Source organism: Neofelis nebulosa, chromosome 17, assembly GCF_028018385.1.
Source record: "Neofelis nebulosa isolate mNeoNeb1 chromosome 17, mNeoNeb1.pri, whole genome shotgun sequence".
Taxonomy (NCBI): domain Eukaryota; kingdom Metazoa; phylum Chordata; class Mammalia; order Carnivora; family Felidae; genus Neofelis; species Neofelis nebulosa.
Genome location: NC_080798.1, coordinates 17,704,627 through 17,715,635, shown reverse-complemented (window position 1 = coordinate 17,715,635; position 11,009 = coordinate 17,704,627). Strand labels below are relative to the sequence as shown.

The 11,009-nt window shown below is 36.7% G+C and overlaps 1 long non-coding RNA gene across 1 annotated transcript; it reads right to left on the bottom strand.

Moving 5' to 3' along the window:
* Positions 1-1,042: 1,042 nt before the first annotated feature.
* LOC131500344 (uncharacterized) lies at positions 1,043-7,779 on the bottom strand. Its single transcript, XR_009256249.1, has 3 exons — positions 6,776-7,779; positions 2,614-2,665; positions 1,043-2,236 (listed from the first exon to the last, which is right to left on the bottom strand). It is a non-coding gene; the product is annotated as an uncharacterized LOC131500344 (long non-coding RNA).
* Positions 7,780-11,009: the final 3,230 nt, after the last annotated feature.

The following is an 11,009-nucleotide window of genomic DNA, read 5'->3' as shown; positions in this document are numbered from 1 at the left end:
AAAAAAGAAATTTTGGTGTGTTTTGAGGTATACTTGAGGAAAATTATATATACTAATCACATGTTCTAGCCAAAGTTCTTCTAAGGGTTTCCTTCTCAAAATTAGGGGCCACTGAGGGGCACCAGAGTGGCTCAGTTGGTTAAGCCTCTGACTCTTGATTTCAGCTCAGGTCATGATCTCATGGTTCATGAGTTCGAGTCCAGCATGAGGCTCTGGGCTCACAGCATGGAGCCTCCTTTGGAATCTCTGTCTCCCTCTCTCTGCCCCTCCCTCTCTCTCTCTCAAAAATAAATGTTAAAAAAAATGGGGGGGTGCCTGCGTGGCTCAGTTGGTTAAGCGTCCAACTTTGGCCCAGGTCATGATCTCACAGTTCGTGGGTTCAAGCCCTGTGTTGGGCTCTGTGCTGACAGCTCAGAGCCTGGAGCCTACTTCGGATTCTGTGTCTCCTTCGCTCTCTGCCCCTCTCCCACTTGTGCTCTGTCTCTCTCTGTCTCTCAAAAATAAATAAATGTGGGGCGCCTGGGTGGCTCAGTCGGTTAAGCGTCCGACTTCAGCTCAGGTCACAATCTCGTGGTGAGTTCAAGCCCCGCGTCCGGCTCTGGGCTGATGGCCCAGAGCCTGGAGCCTGCTTCTGGTTCTGTGTCTCCCTCTCTCTCTGCCCCTCCCCCATTCATGCTCTGTCTCTCTCTGTCTCAAAAATAAATAAACGTTAAAAAAAATTTTTTTTAAAAAAAGAAAATAAAGGCAATAAGTAAATAAAGGGAGGTACATGCTAAATAATAGATGATCCAGTTTATTCAACATAATAAATTACAAGGAGAAAAAGACAGAGAAAGGGATCAGCAACAACAACAAAACCATACTGAAACAGTTAAGTAGCTCATGAGAGAATCAGTGACTATATGACTGCTCTGAAGAAATTGGATAGCATGCAATAGAGGAAAGGAGACCGACGCGGGGCTCGAACTCACGGACCGCGAGATCGTGACCTGAGCTGAAGTCGGGCGGTTAACCGACTGAGCCACCCAGGCGCCCCTGCCTTTATTTTCTATAAGCAAGCTAAATTAATATTGTGTGTTTCATCAGAAAGCATATACTGTCTCGTTGTTTCTCTTTTTGTGATGTTAGCAGCCATTCTTGATTTCATCCTCTAAAAATTACCAAATAATTTAAAAATTATCATTATGAATTCATAGGTTTAAAAACTTTGATGTTTCAGCAGTTATTACAATTATTATTATGGTTACTAGTCTTAAATTTATATTCAAATTGCCCCGTGTGTGATCAGTGGGAGCCTCTTCAGATTGTTTCCTTTTTGATGTGACTAGGAGTCTTTGATGGCTTCTTTGCTCCAGACTCATAGTATACAGTTGAACCTTGATCATGAAGGAGGTTAGGGGCGCCAATCCCCCACCCCACATAGTTGAAATCTGTGTATAACCTATGACTCCCCCCAAAACTTACCTGCTAGTAGCCTACTGTTGACTAGAAGCCTTACCAATAACATGAAGAGTCAATTGATATATTTTGTATGTTATATGTATCCACATACTATATTCTCTCAATGAAGTAAGCTAGAGAAAGGAATACGTTGTTAAAAAAGTCATAAAGAAGAGAAAATGCATTTATAGAACTGTACTGTATTTATTGATATCCTGAGTTTATGTTGTCTGTTTACAAGATGAATTGTCTGTCAGCACCTATATCAAAATTGTCTTCTATGATACAAAACACTGTAGATATTATACATATTACCAACACTGGACATCAAAAATGAAAAGGTAATTTGAAAAAGAAATTCATATATATTTACAAGTGTAACAATTCATGCATTGATACTGAAAAAGCAGCAATATGACTGCCTCATGTTAGCCTAGTGTAAAGATGTGATTGCTTCATGGTAACCTAACCTATACTTTAATGAATGAATCATTACAGAATTTTTATGGCATATATTATTACAGTCATATTCATAATACAGCATTAGAAACATTGTTACATTAAAAAAGCCACTTACCTGTGATCATGGGCTGATAAGCAGTTTCTCCAATTATGAGAGAGAGGCATACTTGCAGTGACTTAATTATTTAAAAGCAGTGTTATAAAATAGTAAGAAAATTAATGCATTAATTTTATAATAAAGATCACTCACCTATGTAAGGATAGGCAATCTACTTCCATATGAGTCTAGCACAAGATGTCCCATGAGTCAGGGAATGAAGGCAACCACAAGAAGCTAGAAAAGGGAAGGAAGTAGATTCTCCCCTGGAGCTTCCAGAAGAAACACAGCCCTGTCAACATTTTGATTTTTAGCATAGCATAACCTATTTTGGATACACCTACTATATTATCTATTATAATACCAGAATAATCATTAAGATACTGGTTAGCCTTGACCATGAAGAAATAGATTGGAACACCTGACAAAATGTTTCACTGAGCAAAAAGATTGGTCATCTTTGGGTAGATGTGTAATATTAAAAATGAATATGAAATTAAACATCCTATTGCCTTATTGAAATGGGGGACAAAGGGCAGCCACAGGACAGATGGTCAGCTGTGGTGGAGATACCTTTATATTTAAGAGTAAATACAACAGAAAAATGCAGTCACCTTTTCTATTTGTACATTTAACCGAGCTTGTTTGGATCAACTTCATTTCCATCTGAAAGGAAAATGATACAGGAAAATGTATTTAATCACTGTAGGAAAAAGATAGGTCAGTTATAATGGAAGATGTGAGATTATAGGCAATGAGCCGTACATAGCAACTATTGCATAATTATGGTAAAGAGTATCTTGATAAGCATCGAAGTATCTTCCTCAGTGACTTGTCTTTGTATTATTTATCTTTATTCATATTTTACTTTTCCTTTTTTTAAGTTTATTTATTTTGAGAGAGAGAGAGAGAGAGAGAGACAGTGCATGTACACAAGTAGGAGAGGGGCAGAGAGAGAGGGAGAGAGAGAATCCCAAGTAGGCTCTGCAGTGTCAGCGTGCAGAGCCCAATGTAGGGCTCAGTCCCACGAACCATGAGATCGTGACCTAAGCCTAAATCAAGAGTCAGATGCTTAACTGACTGAGCCATCCAGGTGCCCCTGAAGAAGTTACTTTTATTTTCTTTTTCTTTTTAAGTGTATTTATTTTTGAGAGGGATGTTGGATGAGGATCAGAGAGAGAGGAAGAGAGAGGATCCTAAGCAAGTTCCACACTGTCAGCACAGAGCCTGACGTGGGGGCTCCAACTCATGAACTGTGAGATCATGACGTGAGCTGAAATCAAGAGTTGGACACTTAACCAACTGAGCCACCCCTGAAGAAATTACTTTTAATCTGGGACCTGAAGAATGAGAAGGAGCTAGTCGTACAAAGAGCTATACCAGAGGATCATAGGGATGAAACACCATATGGGAAGTTCTAAGAGATGGGAAATGATGTGACATGATTTATAGGTTAAAAGGGTCTTGGCTTGAGATGAGCTCTTAATAGAAGGGCCTTGTTATCCATTTTTAAGTGATCATATATTATTCTAGTATAGTTAGAAACCACTGGGAAAAAATACCATAGGCAAGTAGAGAATGTCAAACATTGATCTGCCTCAGATGTATCTGATGGTGGGGTTAACAATACAAATTCCCAAGGCCTACTCTTAAAGATTCTGATTCACTTGGTCTGGGCTGGTTTCTGAAATTGATACATGCAACAGCCTCTCTAGGTGATTCTAACTGAACACTTAAATTCTAGACCCAATGATTTAATGATTTAATGTGTTTTCTTTGTCACAGACCTTACAACATACACGTGGATTATTCTCTAAACTCTGTTTTCTTCCTTTCTAATGTGCATTATTTTCAGCTTATCACTTATCTCTACTGTTTATCTACAGTTTTTCTTTTTATAGTTTATTACTTATCTCCCCCCAGTATGGGAAAACAAATTTTGTTTGTTTTCTGGTTCTTTTTCTTTTCAGGTTTGGAGACCTGGTATGGTACAAAGACATTACCTCCAGAAGAATATATTTTTGAAATAAATTTGTACAAATGGAAGACAGAGGAAAGAAAATGCTTCATTCTGAGAGTTCCATTATCCAAAATAGCAGAAGAACAAAGTCAACATTGAGGAACAATAAGAACGTCAAGAAGAATATTTCAGCCAAATGAAAATCATCATGAATATGTATCTACTCACAGAGATATATCCCTTACCCTACATCACAGAATTCCTAATAGAGAAAACATTTATTAACGTAAGGAATGTGGGAAGATCTTTAATTATGGCTCAGACCTAATCAATAATGGAAGAATTTATACTAGTGAGAAGCTGTATGCATGTAAAGAATGTGAGAAGGCCTTTACGCTTTGTGACAACTCACTCAACATCTGAAAAATAATAGAGTGAAACCCTATAAATGTCTAGAATGTGGGAAGGCTTTTAGTTTTGGCATAGGTCTTTGAGTATGCCAAAATACTCATACTGGTGAGAAACCCTATGAATGTAAGGAATGTGGAAAGACTTTTAGTTTGGGCAAGTATGTAAGAATACACCAGAAAACTCATACTAGTGAAAACTCTATGAATGTAAGGAATATGAAAATCATTTATATTGCATCAACAATTTAGTCGACATAAAAAATTCACAAAGGTGAGAAATCTTTGAATGTAAGGAATGTAGGAAAGCCTTCATTCACACCTGAAAGGTCATCAGAGTATTCATACTAGTGAGGAGCCCTATGAATATAAGAAATGTTTGGCAAGGCCTTAGACAGAATTCAACTTAACCATTATCAGAGAATGCACACTAAAGAGAAACCCTACAAATATAAGGAATGTGAGAAGGTCTGTAGATGGAGTTCAACATTTAATCAACATAAAAAATGCATATTAAGGAGAAATTCTGAATTCAAGGTATGTGGAAAGTCCTTTCAACTTCATTGAATCCTTACTTATCAGATCTTTCACAATGCTGAAAAAACAATCCTATGAAGTGAGGAGTGATGTGGGAAGCCATTTTAGATAAAATGAGCATCATTGAATGTACACTAAGGAGAAACTGTGAATGTAAAGAATGTGGGATGCCTTCAGATTTTGTTTATACCTTATTGAATGAACATCATAGAATTTATAATGGTGAAAAACTCTAAAAAAGGTGAGGAATGTATGAAGGCCCAATATTCATGCCACTATCAAATCTGAGAATTTGTACCCTTACTGATTTTTCCTTTACTGCATTCTTCATAGAATATTAATACTAGGGGAAAATGTTTAGGAAACCCTTTTCTGGGGGGTCATTCTTAGAATTTATTTGTCATAAAAGATTTCATACCAGGTATCTTAATTTATTGAATATAAAAAAGACCTAGAATCACTCAATTCCTGTTGGATGTCAGCAAATTCACTCTAGAGAAGAATTTCTTATTCTGTCAGTAGTGGAACTGAAAGAAAGCCTTTAGTCACAGCACATACTTAGCTGATCATCATCTTCAAGATATGTAACAATATACTTATTAGCTCTGTGCCTCAGTTATAAAATGGTGAAGTTAATACCTATCTAATAGTGTTTTTTTTGTGAGGATTAGTAGCTGTTAACCCTTGTAAGATTATTTGGCAAATAAAGATTAGCTACTGTTCTTCTGGTGATAATCAATAGCATAACTATTAGTGAATTCTTCTGAAAGACCATATTGGTAATGAACTTAGTAAGCCTCCAATCACAACCTATCTCCTATTGAACTTGAGATCATTGATTCTGAATAAAGTACAGTAGAATATAAAGAAGCTGGGGGTGCCTGGCTGGCTCAGTTAGAAGAACACGTGACTCTTGATCTTGGGGTCATGGGTTTGAGCCCCACATTGGGTGTACAGATTACTAAATAGACTTAAAAAAGAAAAAAGAACATGTGAGACAACTTCATTCCTAAGTTGCATCAGGAAATTAATGCTGGAATAAATACTCTGGAATTAGTGGCTATCAATATACATTGAGAATATAGCTAGTTTGCTGAAGAAGTAGAAAAGGATATGATGCAGTTTGTGGTTAGGTCCAAATAACAGATGTTCTATAATCTACACTCTTTTCTTAGAATTCAAAATTTATTAGAAATTATTAAAAGGATAACAGGGAGGGGCGCCTGGGTGGCGCAGTCGGTTAAGCGTACGACTTCAGCCAGGTCACGATCTCGCGGTCCCGGTCCGTGAGTTCGAGCCCCGCGTCAGGCTCTGGGCTGATGGCTCGGAGCCTGGAGCCTGTTTCCGATTCTGCGTCTCCCTCTCTCTCTGCCCCTCCCCCGTTCATGCTCTGTCTCTCTCTGTCCCAAAAATAAATAAAAAACGTTGAAAAAAAAAAAAAAAAAAAGGATAACAGGGAGAAAACTGTCCACAAAACTTCCCCATCTTGTCATTATGAAAACTTCCAAACATACAGGGAAGTTGAAAAAGTACAATGAAAAAAAAAAAAGTACAATGAATGTGCTTTTACTACCCTACACACTCCCACCTGTTTAAAACCTACCTGTAGGCAGGTTTACTACCCTACACACTCCCACCCTGTTTAAAAGCTAACAGTTTGTCATTTTTGCTTTATCTTCCTATAATTTTCTATATAGCCAGAATACAGTCACATCTTCTAAAATATATAAGGTGATGCCATGTTCAAATTTTCCTAGGTGTCCCAAGATTGACTTCAATAGCTATTTATTTTTCTTTTTATCTAGAGTCAATTCTAGGTTCATAAGTTACATTTAGTTGATATGTCTCTTTTAGTCTAGTTTAGTTCTCTACCTTTACTCCTTTTTTTCCACGATGTTGGCTTTTTCTTCTTAGAGTCCATGTAGTTATCTTGTAGGGTGTTCCATATTTTGGATTGTTGTGCTTGTTTCCTAATGTTGTCATTTAACTTATTCTGCCATCTATACTGGAAATTAAGTGTAGAGAGAAGATTGAATTTGTGTTAAACAATTTTGTAAGAATATTTAATAAATTATGTATTTTGCATTGTCATACATCAAGAGGCACATATTGATATCATGAGGCCAAATTTGGTCAAATGGTTAAGGTGATGACGGTCAAATCTCTCCATTTTAAAGGTTGTTTTGTATCCTTACAATTAGGAAGTAATCTGTGAAGTGATTCTAAACCCCACCTTGGAAATTTATATTTTATTTGTTTGATTCAAAGTGAAGACCAGAGTTGAAATAGTTCATTCAGATATGAGCGATAATGAGTTGCTATATATTAAAACCTGTAGGAGGTGATCAAAGTCATCTTTGGAAGGTCATCTTGTGGGAAATTAGTACTCTTTAATAAATGCAGGAAATGAAGAATTAGGGCCAGAACTTTGTTTTGCTTAATAGTCACTATCTAACAATTGATAATTGTCTCACAAGATTACACTTATAATCCTAGTTCTTTTTTTTTTTTTAATTTTTTCATTTATTTATTTTTGAGAGACAGAGAGCACAAGTGGGGAGGGGCAGAGAGAGTAGGAGACAGAATCCAAAGCAGGCTCGAACTCACAAACAGAGATCATGACCTGAGCTGAAGTTGGACGCTTAACCGACTGAGCCACCCAGGCGCTCCTATAATCCTAGTTCTAGTACAGTGTCTGTCACATAGTGGAGAGTTGATAAAACTGTTGAAGCAATCCAAACCTAAGAAACTAGAAAAAGAACAAATTAACCTGAATCCAGCAGAAGGAAACCGCTTATACAGTTAGAAGTTGATGGAAGAAAGAGTAAAACATATCTAATTTATTTCCTGTGGAAAGAACACCAATCTAAACTAGACTTATAAATCTGATCACTATAAAGATGAGAAATACAATGGTATTAATAAGGTGGTATACATATACTTATGGAGAGTTTTAAAATAACATGGTAATACCATATATTTAAAATAATTTTTTTCAAAATTGGCTCAAAGTGGAAATTGGCCTGATCTAATAAATGTAGTGGGAAAAGGAAAGTTTGGTCCAAGATCTCTCTTTTTAAAAAATACTTAAATAAATCACCAGGTAAAAACTGAAGAGATAATCTGTAAAAGAATTTTACAAACTAATTCTATAAGACTAACAGTCTGAAACAATTCTGGATGAGGATAGTTTCTAAAAAAAAAATCTAATTTATGAATATGAATACAAATACTCTAAGGAAAACATTAGCAAAGAAACCAGGCATGGAGGAAATCATGGTTTGAGAGCAGAACTTTGTTTTGCTTATCAGTCACTATTTAGAAATTTATATAATTGTGCCAATGATTGCAGTCTATTCCCAGCTTCTTAAGCAAGATGTATCCAAACTCAAGAAGTTTAAAAAAGAGCCAATATCAGTTAAGATAAAATTAGTATATTCCACCCTGTCTCATCCACTGAATGCTATTAAAATTCTAGACAGAATAGATGGACAGCTATCAGAGAAAACGGAAACTAAATTTTAGTAACTAGAGAAGGAAACAAGAATTTGGAAGTTTGACCAATCTGGTGGTTAAGTTTTCTGGCCTGGACTAAAACACAATTTGAATCCCAGAACTGTGTACCAAGGCTGAAATAGAAAGAGCTCGAGAGAGGCTCTCTGGTTGGATAAGTGGGAGGAAGAGGATTTTGTGGGGTAGATAATGTGTAAGAAATTAATGTTGCTGTTCTCTTTCAGATCTCACCTCTGGCAAACACTAGTCCTGAAAGCTGCAATCATGAATAGGTGGTGATTGTAGTAGCTGCCAGCAAGTACTTAAACCCTGAGAAAGGGAAATACTACCTTATTAGTTTTGAATCCTACCTTATTAGTTTTGAATAGAGTAGAGGAAATCTCATTACTTTTTTCTCTTTATACACCTACTGTTTGGCACTGGAGGAGACCCTAGTTGTGGGAAGGGCACAGCAGAATAGGAAAACTAAAGGGGAACCTGGCTGACTCTGTCAGTAGAGAATGCAACTCTCGATATTTGGGTCATGAGTTCAAGCCTCAGGTTGGCTGTGGAGCCTACTTAAAAAAAAGAAAAGAAAAGAAAACTAAAGCCTTTTAGGTCTAACTAGATTAGGAATGGGACCTCTGGGAACTAAAGAGTCCTGGGAAGATAGAGGAGAGGAGGCAACTCAAGTCAGGGGTCCCATATGGTATATGGGCTTGAGGGAAGCACTCTCAAGCTGTACGTGTGTAGATCTGACCCTAGGCAGCATACCAAAGGCCTTGAGAACTGAATCAGAAGGTAGATCATTATCTGGGTCCCCAAATGGGTACTGAGTGAAGCACACATAAGATAAAGCATAACAACACTACAAATGCATCAAAAACTGAACTGACATTGGAGCCTCAGGACACAGAAAGTGATTTGGAACATGCACGCTGAATGTAAATAAACTGCCAGCTAAAACAAACCAAAACTATCAAATTCCATAGGATTTAAGCTAGACCCAGAGAGTCAAATTATTCAAAATGCGTAAGAAACAGGGGCGCCTGGGTGGCTCAGTTGGTTAAGTGTCTGACAATTGATCTCAGTTCAGGTCTTGATCTTGGGGTTGTGAGTTCGAGCCCCACATTGGGGCTCCACACTGGGCATGAAGCCTTCTTAAAAAAAAAATGTCTGGGGCACCTGGGTGGCTCAGTCGGTTAAGTGTCCAACTTCAGGTCACCATCTGGAGGTGAGTTTGAGCCCACGTCAGGCTCTGTGCTGACAGCTCACAGCCTAGAGCCTGCTTTGGTCTCTGGGTCTCCCTCTCCCTCTGACCCTCCCCCATTCATGCTCTGTCTCTCTGAACAATAAACATTATTTTTAAAATATTAAAAAAAGAGAAAAAACATCCAAGAAACAAAGTATTCTGTATACAAATAATGAGAAAATTCCAACTCACAATGGGGAAAAAAAGACCCCAACAAAATTACCAAAATTACCAAAGACTTTTAAACAGCTATGAAAACCATATTCCAAGAAGTGAAGGTGAACACTCTGGAAAGAATGACTAAGCATTCTTTAGAAGCTAGAAGCTAGAAATAGAATCTAGAAGAAAAGAACCAAAAGGAAATTTTAGAACTGAAAAATGATAATAAAAATGAAAACTTACTTGATGGGCTCAATAACAAAATGGAGGAAACAAAAGATTTAGTGAATATGAACATAGATCAATAAAAATTATCAAATATAAAAGATTTAAAAAATTTAACAAACTCTGGGACCTAAGGGACAATACCAAAAGTTTTAACACTGTGTCATTTGAATTGTGGAAGGAGAGAAGAAATTTCCATGAAGAGAAAATACTTAAAGAATAATGGCCAAAAACCTATCAAATTTGGCAAAAAATATAAACTTACAGATTCAAGAAAGAATGTACAGGCATGCCTTGGGATACTGTGGGTTTGGTTCCAGACTACGACAATAAAGTATATCACAATAAAGAGAGTCAAGTGAAGTTTTTGTTTTCCCAGTTCATATAAAATGTTTATAGTGTAAATATGTTTACACTATACTATGGTATGTTGTGTGCAATATAGCATTATGAAAAAAATATACATACCTTAAAGAACACTTTATCACTAAAAAATGCGAATCATCTGAGCTTTCAGTGAGTCATAATCACTGATCACACATCACCACAACAAATAATGAAAATTTTGATGTATTGCAAGAATTACCAAAATATAACACAGAGACACAAAGTGAGCAAATATTGTTGGAAAACTGGCACCAATAGACTTGCTCCAGAAATGAATGCCTGATCTGCAAAGTGCAATAAAATGAGGTATGCCTATAATCCCACAAAAAGTATAAACTAAAAAGAAATCTTTGCTGAGACAGACCATAATTGAACTGCTGAGAATCCAAGGGGAAAAAAAAAATCTTGAAAGCGTCCAAAGAAAATTGACATATTATATATAGGAGAATACCTTTAATAACTGAGTTTCTCATCAGAAAGTATGAATGCCATGGGTAGTAGAACAACATTTTTAAAGTGCTTTAAGGAAAGCATTGTCAATCTCAAATTCTACTCTGTGAAAATAACTTTTTGGAATGGAGGATAAAGAAA